Genomic DNA, 13,267 nt, shown 5'->3' with positions numbered 1-13,267 from the left:
GATCCACTAGCACGGTCCACGCCAATCCCTCTCTGGCACAGAGGATCCACTACCTGCCAGCCGGCATCGTGACAGTATGCCTTGTTGTTCGTTTAAAGGGATACTCCACTGGCCAGCGTTCAGTACATTAGATCCAAATACTGTGTGCGCGCGCTGAGGGGGTAGGCCTCGCCCCCTCGTGACTTCACGCCCCACCCCCTCATTGCAAGTCTATGGGAGGAGGCACATTGTCAGCCCAACCCCTCGTGATGTCACCCTGAATGCAAATCTATAGGAGGGGGCATGTCATTATGTCATAAGGGGACGGGGCCAATCACGAGGAGTCGAGGCCCATCACGAGGGGGCGGGGGGCCCACCCGGCCCACCCCCACCCGGGGCCCATCCCCTCAGCACACACACACAGCGTTTAGAACTAAATGTTCCGAACAATGGCCAGTGGAGTACCCCTTTACCATTTATTGATCAGACAATTATACTGTGTATGACTCTCTGCTAAGTATAAACTGGAGGGGGGAAACTCATGTTTTCGACAAGAGTCCCTGCTCCTGTATAGTTTCCATGGTTTCCTATGCCGATAGCTGCTGTACACCGATCAGTGAAGCATACACTGAATGTGCCAGGTAGTAGCCTGGAGGATGCTCTAGGATTCTGGATGGCCAGTCCAACAATGTAATGGAAACCACAAGATGAAGGACAGAAGCCGGACCACTCTGTGTATTAAAGGGGTACTCCGGTGCTCCAGCGTTCTGAACATTTTGCTCTGAGCCGGAGACCGTGATCTTGATGTCACGACCACGCCCCTTGTGACGTCACGACCACGTCCCATCCATTCATGTCTATGGGAGGGGGCGTGTCGGCAGACACGCCCCCTCCCATAGACATGATTGGAGGGGGCGTGGTGTGATGCCATGAGGGGGCGTGGTCGTGACATCACTGCCGCAGGAACCCTGCTGTGGGAGATCGCGGGGGGCCCAGCAGCGTAACCCTCCTTTGGATAGGGCATAAGATGTCTGATGTATAGCAGCGGAGTACCCCTTTAAAGGTAACCCGTCATGACCTATATTATCCCTGAAGCATAAATAATCAGGGTGTCCCCAGCAACTTCTCCCTTCTCCAGCATCTAGGATCGATAGATCTCTCACTGTTTGGATATAAGGAGAGATCTATCAATCAAATACATTTGGGGAGAAGCTAAGGTGGGCCCCCGGTGACTCGGGATTCAGGCAGCATACACATTGGATGATGGTTGACCAAACTCACTGATTTTGACTAAAAGGAATTTAGGGTATATAGTAAGAGTACAGCAAGATAGGGCTTTTGATCCTGAATCCGCACATACCGCTCATTAGTAAAGATACAGCGCTGAGATATCTGAGATTTAAAAAAAAAAATGCAAATTAGGCTTTGGAGCCAACTGGGCGTTACCCTTGGCCTCCAGATTGCAGGGAGGAGGCAGGGATTATGGTAAAGCCTAGCGGCGGCCAATCGGGGGGGTGGGGGGGATTTAGAAGCTGGTCAGCGCTTAGAGGGGAATGCCTAACTGGTAAGGGGGCGTGGCTTTGCTGGGCTCTACAGGCAGAGGAGAACGCCCATTGGACTCCGAAGCCTAATTTACATATCTTTTTAAACACTGATATCTCGGCACTGGAAGGGTCAATTAGCCAATAAGAGGTATGTGCGGATTCAGGGCCAGCAACCTTGTCCAGACATTCTCTTACTATATACTCTAAAAGTGAATCATAGCTGATGAAAGGTAAAGTCTCACCATCAAAAATCACATGCATGCTCAGTTGAGCGTGCACGTGTTCCATTTCACAAATCCTACTAATTCTACTAAGGACTCAATACAAATTTGCTAAATTATTGCAACATGCTAGTAAAAAACCATTGGCAGTCTGCAATTCCCAATGCAACCACTGGGTGAGCACACATAGACATTGATAGCATAAACTTCTCCAGATAGAGTAACACAAAACCAAAACTGGTCATCTTGGGATTTATTAAAGGGTACTCCGTTGGAAAACAATTATTTTTTTAAATCAACTGGTGCCAAAAAGTTAAACAGATATGTAAATTACTTCTATATAAAAATCTTAATCCTTCCAGTACATGACAGCTGCTGTATGCTCCAGAGGAAGTTGTGTAGTTATTTTCTGTCTGACCACAGTGCTCTCTGCTGCCACCTCTGTCCATGTCAGGTACTGTCCAGAGCAGGACCAATTCCCCATAGCAAACCTATCAGTTCCTGACATGGACAGAGGTGTCAGCAGAGAGCACTGTGGTCAGACTGGAAAGAACTACACAACTTTCTCTGTACTATACAGCAGCTGATAAGTACTGGAAGGATTAAGATTTTTATATAGAAGTAATTTACAAATCTGTAGACCTTTCTGGCCTCAGTTGATTAGAACTGTACCCCTTTAAGCCAAGAAGAAACATAAGAAAGAACACATTTGTATATAGGGAGAATTGGGATAAACATCTATCTGCTGAATGCGCATTGTGTATGGGCAGGTTTAATTTGCAAACCAAACACCAGGGTGCCTCCAGCCGTTGCAAAACTACAACTCCCAGCATGCCCATATAGCCAACAGCATGCTGGAAGTAGTTATTTTGCAATGACTGGAGGCACCCTTGTTGGGAAACACTGCTCCATAGTAAGTTTGGCCTTTCATGGTCAATAGGATGGATGAATGGTGAAACACACGAAAATAAAAGGCTCATTTGGTCATGTGACCTGACCATTTATGGTGCTATTGTTGCTCTGGGCTGAGAAATAAACAGGGTATTATTTAGCCCTTGTGATGACCAGAGAACCGTAGTGAGAAGATCAACCCCCAACAGTGTAGGATTATCCTCTGTGCTGCTTCCACCTAATACACAGTACGTGGTCTGAATGGACCATAGATCCCATTGAGACGTCTAATCCTGGACAAGCGGGGGATGCTTCTGGGCTCCACTGCACCAAGTTACACCTGTCACATCTGATCTCCCAGGCAACAACCAATTGGGCATCTCCATGCCCAACATGCTTCACCCCCCCCCCCCCAACAGCTATCAGCAGGGGACAATTGGGGCTTCACCCACATCATGACTGGGCTTCACCCAGCTATATAATCTGTACCCCACACCTATTCCCTATGGACAGATTTGATCTATTTCCAACCTGTTTTTTTTTTTTTTCAGCTGTTGCACAAGCATGCTGGGAGTTGTAGTACTGCAATAGCTGTAGAGCCCTTCACCTTTGCCAAAGACACCACTATATTAGCCAACAAAGCAAACGAGAACCACTTGGCCCATCTCATGTCCAGGGATTGGCATGGCAGGGCATTAATCCTTGCTGCAGTATTTGCTATACACCAGTATACACACAGTATATAACTATGCACATACAAATCTGCAAGGGGGGTGCTGGCTGGGCATATGCACTGGGTACCGGGCACAACAACAGGCGCCTCTTTGTCAAAATTTTCCGATACAAAGTTAGAACAATCCATGCTACTGGAATCTTTGCAATTTGCGCAAAATGTTGCAGACAGACGAATGCTCCCAGCATGGTTGAATCTCCCAAAAATAGGAATTTTATTACTCACATGTGAAAAGGTCACTAACAATACAGGCGAGGTGAGGCCAATGTCCCCCAAGCCCCTCCCCCCCGGGGGACAATGAAGAGGTTAATGAGTTTACCACACAGCGTAAACACTTCAGATCCCACACATGTTTAGTACGGCATTAACCTTTCCACATTGTGCGCAGTTGCATGCCGGCAGTCATACGCCTTAGTTCTATATATATATATATATATATATATATATATATATATATATATAGATGCAAATCATAAAATGTTGCAGTATCTAGTAATAACCTTTTTTATTGGACTAACAGCATTTTGTAGAGAAGCTTTCGGGATTCCTCCCTTTATCAAGTGCAAAGCAAATCTAAGCTCACAAGCAGAAAACACAGGTTACATCTCACACATATACAGGGGTTGGGAGATGTAACTTGTGTTTTCTGCTTGTGAGCTTAGATTTGCTTTGCACTTGATAAAGGGAGGAATCCCGAAAGCTTCTCTACAAAATGCTGTTAGTCCAATAAAAAAGGTTATTACAAGATGCTGCAACACTCTTTGATTTTGCATAGCGCTGCGGAATCTGTAGGCGCTATGTAAATAAATAAATAAAACATCACTGGACTAATATGGCTACTCAAATTCACTGTATATATATATATATATATATATATATATATATATATATATATATATATATATACAGTGGTCCCTCAACATACAATGGTAATCCATTCCAAATGGACCATCGTTTGTTGAAACCATCGCATGATGAGGGATCCGTGCAATGTAAAGTATAGGACAGTGGTCTACAACCTGCGGACCTCCAGATGTTGCAAAACTACAACACCCAGCATGCCCGGACAGCCAACGGCTGTCCGGGCATGCTGGGAGTTGTAGTTTTGCAACATCTGGAGGTCCGCAGGTTGAAAACCACTGGTATTGGAGGTTATACTCTCATGTCCCCGCCACTCTGGACCGTCACCGCTCGTCACCGCTGCCCTGGATGTCGCCCTCCATTGCTGTCGCCGCGTCCCCGAGGTGTCCCCGACGCTCCGGCAAGGCCTCTGCTTCCCCGGCATCCTCGCTCTCCGTCGCCGCCACCACGTCGCTACGCACTCTGTTCCTATTGGATGTCGGGACGGCGTGCGCAGCAACGTGATGACGACGATGGAGAGCGCCGACGATGCAGGGGATCCTGAATATGATGCGCCGGAGCCCCGAGGACAGGTAAGTGATCGTCAGCGGACCACACGGGGCACCGTAAACGGCTATCCGGTGGCAGCTGAAGCAGTCTGCGCTGCCGGATAGCCGTTTATGCGATGGCCCCGACATACAAAAGCATCGTATGTTGATGCTGCCTTCAACATGCGATGGCCTCTGAGAGTGATCGTATGCTGAAATGATCGTAGGTCGGGGCCATCGTAGGTCGGGGGGTCACGGTATATATATATATATATATATATAGATAGATGAACATTTGCGCGTACGGGCTGACGACGCCTCGTGGCACGGCACCCCCCCCCCCCGCATTCCCCCCCACGAGTCGCTTTATTTTGTTTTGTCTTCATCTGTAGTGTTTATAGCGCAGCTGTAAAGAACAGTTTGCAGCTCATTCCTTCTGCAACAACAAAAAAAGAAGAAGAAACTGTAAAATGACTATCTGGCGTCCTCTATGCCCAGGCGGAGGGTACTGCAGGCGCCAGCATCATGATGTTTGGGCTAGTGAATGGGGAGGAGATCCCGGATTAGTAAATAGCTCTGGGTAATTATATCAACAGGTACAATGTTTTACTTAGTAACTAATGGGAGCGCAGGAGAGGAGGAGCCCGGACTGTAAATATTGTGCTGAGGAATAGATGTGTTATGAAACAATGTAGCCATCGAGCCAGATAGGGATACAAATGTATCAAGTAAGAAAGGTATCAAGGACACAAGGCTGGGGGGTCTAGGGGGGGTTAAGCTTTGAGACACAGGTGATTGTATCACAGAATTGTATATATACTGCATTAAATTAACCCATTATCACCCATCATATGGGGACGTAGCCTACATTATATGTTGTACATGACATTTTAGATGTCTTAAATGCACTATATATATATATATATATATATATATATATATATATATATATATATATAAATAAAAATAAACCTAGGACTATCATCAATGGGATATCTTCATCAAGGGTCAATGAATGATGGACAACTATGCTAAGCCCTATAATGGCCTATGATCACAGTCAACATGCTGAGTATTTTACATTCCATCGATCAATGCATTATGGGTATGATACTCTAAGATCATCTTTTTTGTAATATGTTCCTTAGGGGTTAATGCATAAGTGTCTCCAGCTGTTGCAAAACTACAACATCCAGCATGCCCAGACATCCAATGCAGTGTTTACCAATCTGGGTGTCTCCAGCTGTTGCAAAACTGCAACAGCCAGCATGCCCAGACATCCAATGCAGTGTTTTCCAATCAGGGTGTCTCCAGCTGTTGCAAAATTACAGCACCTAGCATGCCCAGACATCCAATGCAGTTTTTCCCAATCAGGATGTCTCCAGATGTGGCAAAACTACAATTCCCAGCATGCCCAGACATCCAATGCAGTTTTTCCCAACCAGGGTGCCTCAAGCTGTTGCAAAACTACAACTCCCTGCATGCTCGGACAGCCGGAGGCACACTGTTTTGGAAAACACTGCACTGGATATCTGGGCATGCTGGGTGTTATAGTTTTGCAACAGCTGGAGACGCCCTAATTGGGAAAAACTGCATTGGATGTCTGGGCATGCTGGGTGTTGTAGTTTTGCAACAGCTGGAGACACCCTGATTGGGAAACACTGCATTGGATGTCTGGGCATGCTGGGTGTTGTAGTTTTGCAACAGCTGGAGACACGCTGTTTTGGAAAACACTGCACTGGATGTCTGGCCATGCTGGGTGTTACAGTTTTGCAACAGCTGGGGACACGCTGTTTTGGAGAACACCAGGTTAAGGAATGATGTGCACTTCTGATAAGCTCCATAGTGATATGCAGTCATAGTAGATGATATGTAGGCTGGATTAGTCAATGCACTGTGCGTAGGATAACCCGGGTTCATTCTTTATGCAACATCTTCTTCAAAGGTTAATGGATGATATGCACTTATATTAACCTATATAATGATATATAGTCGTAACCAACATGTTAGATTAGTCAATGCAGTGGGGGCTGGATAACGTAGGTTCATTCCTTATGGAACATCTTCTTCAAGGGTTAATGGATGATATGCACTCGTAATAATGATGTATAGTCGTAGTCAACATGTCGGATTAGTCAGTGCGCTATTAGTCAGTGCACCTAGGCTCATCTTTTCTGCAGTATAGGGTTAATGAATGATTTACACTTATGATAAGCTCCTTAGTGATCTACAGTCATAGTCAACATGTTCTACATGATATTTCAGATTGGATTAGTCAATACACCGTGCGTAGGATAACCTAAGTTCATTCCTTATGGGATATGCTTTTTCGAGGGTTAATGGATGATGTGCACTTATAATAACCTTTATAAAGATATTTAGTTGTAGCCAACACGTTGGATTAGTCAATGCACTGTGGGTAGGATAACCTAGGGCCATTCCTTACGGAACATCTTCTTCAAGGGTTAATGGATGATGTGCACTTATGATGAGCTCCATAGTGATCTACAGCCACAGTGGATGATATTTACATTGGATTAGTCAATGCCCTATGAGTTGTCTGACCAAGGTTCATCTCTTATGGGATATCTCCATTAAGGGTTAATGGAGGAAATGTACTTATATTAACCTATAGAATGATGTGTAGTCATGGCCAACATGTTACATTAGTCTGTGCACTGTGGGTTGTATAATGGTAGGTTCATCTCTTATGGAATATGTTCTTTAAGGGTTAATCCATGATATGCATATATATATATATATATATATATATATATATATATATATATATACACTCTATAATGATATAGAGTCGTAGCCAACATGTTAAATTAGTCAGTGCACTGTGGGTTATGTAACCTATATTAACGGAATATGTTCTTTAAGGGTTAATAAATGAAATTCACGTATAATAACCTGTATAAAGATGTGTAGTCGTAACCAATATTTTAAATTAGTCAATGCACTGTGGGTTGTATAACCCGGGTTCATCCCTTATGGAACATCTTCTTCAAGGGTTAATGGATGAAATGCACTTATAATAATACATATATATCAGTGTCCAGGTGTTGCAAAACTACAACTCCCAGCATATAGTCATAGCCAACATGTTAGATTAGTCAATGCACTGTAGGTTGGATAATAAAGGGTCATTCCTTATGGAACATCTTCTTCAAGGGTTAATGGTTGAAATGCACTTATAATAACCCATGTAATGATGTGTAATCATAGTCAACATGTTAGATTAGTCAGTACACCGTGGGTTGTGCAACACAGGTTCATCTTTTCTTTTCTTTTTTTATATCTTATTTAAGGGTTAATGAATAATATGCACTTATAATAACCTTTATAATGATGTTCATGTCCAATAAACTCTATAATGATATATAGTCGTAGCCAACGTGTTAGATTAGTCAGTGCACTATGGGTTGTATCATGTAGGTTCATCTCTTATGGAATATGTTCTTTAAGGGTTAATAGATGATATGCACTTATATATACTCTATAATGATATATAGTCATAACCAACGTGTTAGATTAGTCAGTGCACTATGGGTTGTATCATGTAGGTTCATCTCTTATGGAATATGTTCTTTAAGGGTTAATAGATGATATGCACTTATATATACTCTATAATGATATATAGTCATAGCCAACGTGTTAGATTAGTCAGTGCACTATGTGTAGGATAACATAGGTTCTTCTCTTATGGAATATGTTCTTTAAGGGTTAATAGATGATATGCAGTTATATATATATATATATATATATATATATATATATACTCTATAATGATATATAGTCGTGTTAAATTAGTCAGTGCACTATGGCTTGTATAATGTAGGTTCATCCTTTTTGGAATATGTTCTTTAAGGGTTAATAGATGAGATGCACATATACATATATATACTCTATAATGATATATAGTCATAGCCAACGTGTTAGATTAGTCAGTGCACTATGGGTAGGATTGCCCAGGTTCATCTTTTTTGTAATCTCTTCTTTAAGGGTTAATGCATTTTCTTCACTTATTCTCTATGATGGGCAGTCCAGCCGTGTGCGGAGATATATTCTTGTCGTAGGATGACTATATACCTATGGTGAAAAGGCAATAGTGTAGAGAGGCTCCATTGGGTTGCATGGCCCCAATCTAAGAAGCATTTACAACCCCCCCCCCCCCCCCCCATCCTGCAGAATGTAACATGAATGAGCAGCGTCCGCCACAAACCCCGCGTGCAAACCTAATAATCGCAGACTGAAATTGTGCAACAATACATCACTTCTTCCTGATGACTTAAATCACAGCATCACCATTCAAGTCAATTCCAAACCCCTGACCCAGAATGTCAATGATTCCAAACGCATCCATCAGGGCGAGAGAGGGAGATGGAGATCAAATTGTCGCTTCATCATTCCGGGGGGGGGGGGGATTTAAATCATTTCATTTCCCCATTAAGGACTAACTAGCTGTCTCCCCGGAGGCTCGGGCCAATGGGCACAATGAATCCAAACAATCCCCAGCCGCACTACAAGTCTCAGCATGCCCTGCCTGCGCCTGCCTTACAGCCCGGCCGCCGTCCCTACCCACTCACAACTCAATTAAGTCATTGATGGTCAATGACCCCGAAAATCACCAATTGCAAAAAAAAAAAAAAAAAAAGACTTTTCATCTTCTTTCCCCTCCATGTAGAGCTGCTGCCTGGGTAAATGTTATGACATTCCTCAATAGGAAGAGAAGCATTGAGGATGATCGAAACCTTCACGTTTCATTTCCCAAGCCTCATACACATCAGCGCAATCATGGCTTCCAAAGCCACTCTATCTATTTTTGGTATAGGGTGGGGGTGAGGGGGCACATATTTTTTCCATGTAAATTGACACATGAGTAATAATGGCCAATCTGGTGGATGCCGTATAACTCCCCCCGTCCTGGACCTGTCATAATGTTATAATGTTCTCAGGTAGGAGGATTGTCAATTAGGGTCTATTCACACAACAGAATTAAAGCCCATAGACTTCTATAGGATTCCGCGCTCCCACTCGCGCTTCTGAATTTCCACTTGCGGAATTCTGCCCCAAATTAAATCCCATAGACTTCTATGGGATTCCGCACTCCCATTCCCGCTTCTGAATTTCCGCTGGCAGAATTCTGCCCCAAATTAAAGCCCATAGACTTTTATGGGATTCCGTGGTCCCATTCCCGCTTCTGAATTTCCGCTGGCAGAATTCCGCCCCAAATTAAAGCCCATAGACTTCTATGGGATTCCGTGCTCCCATTCACACTTCTGAATTTCTGCTTGCAGATTTCCACCCCATATTAAAGCCCATAGACTTCCATGGGATTCTGCGCTCCCATTCACGCTTCTGATTTTTCTGAAATCTGCAAGCGGAAATTCGAGAGTGTGAATGGGAGCGCGGAATCCCATAGAAGTCTATGGGCTTTGATTTGGGGCAGAATTCCAGAAGCGGAAATTCAGAAGCACGAATGGGAGCATGGGATCCCATAGAAGTCTATGGGCTTTAATTTGGGGCAGAATTCCGCAAGCGGAAATTCCGCCATGTGAAAAGACCCTTTTACGGTGCTTTGGATAGAACCTGAAATCTAGGAGTCGGCTGGAAAATCCTTATTCCAGAGTCTTAAAATAGAGCAGAAAATCCCAGTTATTTTCGAAAGCTCTCAGCGTTTCCTTGCAGAGCCAGGTGCCATCACAAGACGTAGACTCACAGCGAAAATTTTCTCGCCTTTGCCGAGGCTAAATGGCTTATCGTGTATTAGTCATGTGGAATGTAGGATAGCGCGGGAGCGTGCAATTCTCACTGCTATTAGTTAACTCTCCACAATCTTCGGAGAAAAAAACGGACCCCAAAACTGATCTTGAGGGGGGGGGGGGGGGGGGGGCATCTACATTATATTAAGTCTCTAGTGCATTTTCTTAATAATTTGAGACCCTTATATGACTGAATGAAGAATAAAGCTCTTTAAGACCCTTCCCGAAGAGCTGCTCAACAAGTCATCATGGACACCGAGGATACAGACCAGTGTTTTCCAACCAGGGTGCCTCCAGCTGTTGCAAAACTACAACCCCCAGCATGCCCGGACAGCCTTCGGCTGTCCGGGCATGCCGGGGGTTGTAGTTTTGAAACAGCTGGAGACACCCTGGTTGGGAGACAATGATATAGACTAAAGTATCCCAGATGATCCCATCCTACTCTAATCACATCCCATCATCTCAATGGGATCTAAGGGAACGTCCATGGGGCCATCTGGTCTCCTGCCAAGCCTGAAGGCTCTGATATTAGACTGAAGTCATTTATATTCCGTCGGCTCCCGCCCATGGCATTTACATTTTAATAACTAAATTACCAAGTCTGGGTCTTTCAGACCTTAATCAGATAGGCTTATGATTGGAAAATACTAAAAATAAAAAAGAGAGTCAACTTGCCATTAGCTGGGACCGAGGCAAGTGCTCTCAATCACCCAAAGTGCAAGAAAAAGTGCAAACGTGTCACACTAAAAAAAAACGTGCACAAAGGATGCGGTCTATCGCTAAGCCCTTCTCCATTAGCTGGGACCAGCCCCGAGATTCAGACGAGGTTCCTTAATAATTGTCCACGTTGATGGACAAGTCTTGGTGGAATCGGTAGAGACACCGGAGCCCTATGTAACGTTTAAGGCTCCGGCGATACATAATAGATACATTGGCATTCTAATGTCTTCCTTGGAAGTGGCTGATAAGCAATGACTAAGGTGGCGATGAAAGGTCATTACAGAGACAATCAGCCCTTCATAATTAAATGGAGGCACCTACGCTCCTCTATTACCGGAGACGATCTTCAGGAACTACGATAAGCGGCACATGTTATCTCCCCCCCAACCACCTTCAGAATGCAGAGTACCGTGCTATGAGCCAGTGCATGGGAAATGTGTCGCAAATGCCACATGTGGTGGTCTCGATAAACCGCATCCTGGTCGGATCCTTCAAAGAACAACCCCCCCCCGTTGGGTTAATCAACTCGACTCCTATAGAGCAAACATGAACCCTAGAAGTGGGGGTCCACCGGTGACCCACTGTGCTGATAGAACTTGGTCTATGGAGGTCTCCCAGGAATGCTGCCTCTCCAATGCAGCAGTGGATATTAAAGCCGGGGCTGGGGATTATTGAAGGACTGATTTATTTATGACAGTATAATACCGTAGAATACTCCGTCCATCTCCACCTGTCAAATATTCATACATTTATTATTTTTCTTCATTTTTTGGGGGCTTTTCTAACAAAGCAGTTCAGGCAAGGGACAAATGTTGGTGTTTCATAGGTATTTAGGGAGGGGGGGGGGATATAAAAGTTGATGGTTCATACGAATAAGAAGAATGGATTATGAGAAGACAATATCTAAGTCAATGTTGGAGTCAATGTTGGAGTCAATGGCTTAGCCCAAGAAGCCAAGACCAAGGATCGAAAGGCAACTTATACAAGGAGGATCGGAGACTTCGTCTTACCTTGGATTCTCTCCTACTTGAAAATTCCTCTTCTTCTCCTCCAGCTAATCCCAGGTATTAGGTAAGTCGCCCAGTACAAGCCATATCCTCAGCACCACAATGACCAATCCGTGTAAAGTCTCCAACCCAAAGGCAGCCTGTGCCTCACATTGAAGAGGTATCAAGAACGAGACGATGAAGAAGAAAAAGAGCCAAGGGTGACGGACGACATCAGGTGCAAATCCCCAGTTTAAAGAAAAGCCAAAGAGACGATTCTATCCCCCTAGAGTCTCCGTCAGCTCCGTACAATGAAGCTCTTTCCACAACACAAAAAAATTGGCTTCCCGGAGAGATGTTTGTTTTCCTAAGATCCGCTGCTGTGTATTCACCTGTCTCGGAGATCTTCTTCTCCTTTTTTTTTCCTTCTTCTTTTGCTACTCTGTGAATGTCGATGGGGTCCTTGTAGCCAGGGGCTGCATTAAGAATTACATCAGGCTTTTATAAGCTTTCCAGATCACACATTAGAGTGAGAGAAAGAGGGAGAGAGAGAGAGTGTATGTGGGGGAAGAGAGAGTGAAAGGAGGAAAAAGAGAGGAGGGAGGGAGAGAGAGGATGGATGAAATGCATCACACACAGAAGGGAAAGTAAACTCCGCTCTCCGGATTACATTCGGGGGGGACGCTTTATTAACTGTTCCCAGCTTGCTGTGTGCTGGAGCAGCCATAGAGGATGGTGGTGGTGGTGGATGCACGAGGTGACAGAGGCAGGGGGTTGGGGAACCAAAGACAAGTGGAGGTCTGTACTATCCATTGGATTAGTGTTTACCAACCAGCGTGCCTACAGCTTTTGCAAAAACTACAATTCCCAGCATGCACAGACAACCTTCAGAAGATGGCAGATGCAGAGGTTTGGGTGCATTTAGAGCATGAGAAAAAGAACCAAAAGACAATTGGAGGTCTTTATTGTCCATTGGATCAGTGTTTTTTTCAACCAGTGTGCCTCCGGCTGTTGCATAACTACAATTCCCAGCATGC

The 13,267-nt window shown here is 44.4% G+C and overlaps 1 protein-coding gene across 1 annotated transcript in view; it reads right to left on the bottom strand.

Moving 5' to 3' along the window:
• The window catches only part of ADGRB1 (adhesion G protein-coupled receptor B1), a gene marked incomplete in the record, with an annotated part of 689,450 nt that extends 676,538 nt beyond the window's left edge, over positions 1 to 12,912 (bottom strand). Inside the window, 1 exon segment of the mRNA XM_056522870.1 lies at positions 12,255 to 12,912.
• Positions 12,913 to 13,267: the final 355 nt, after the last annotated feature.

Source organism: Hyla sarda, chromosome 5 (assembly GCF_029499605.1).
Source record: "Hyla sarda isolate aHylSar1 chromosome 5, aHylSar1.hap1, whole genome shotgun sequence".
NCBI classification, from domain to species: domain Eukaryota; kingdom Metazoa; phylum Chordata; class Amphibia; order Anura; family Hylidae; genus Hyla; species Hyla sarda.
Note: the sequence above shows the minus strand (reverse complement) of the source record. Positions and strands in the feature narration are given on the sequence as shown.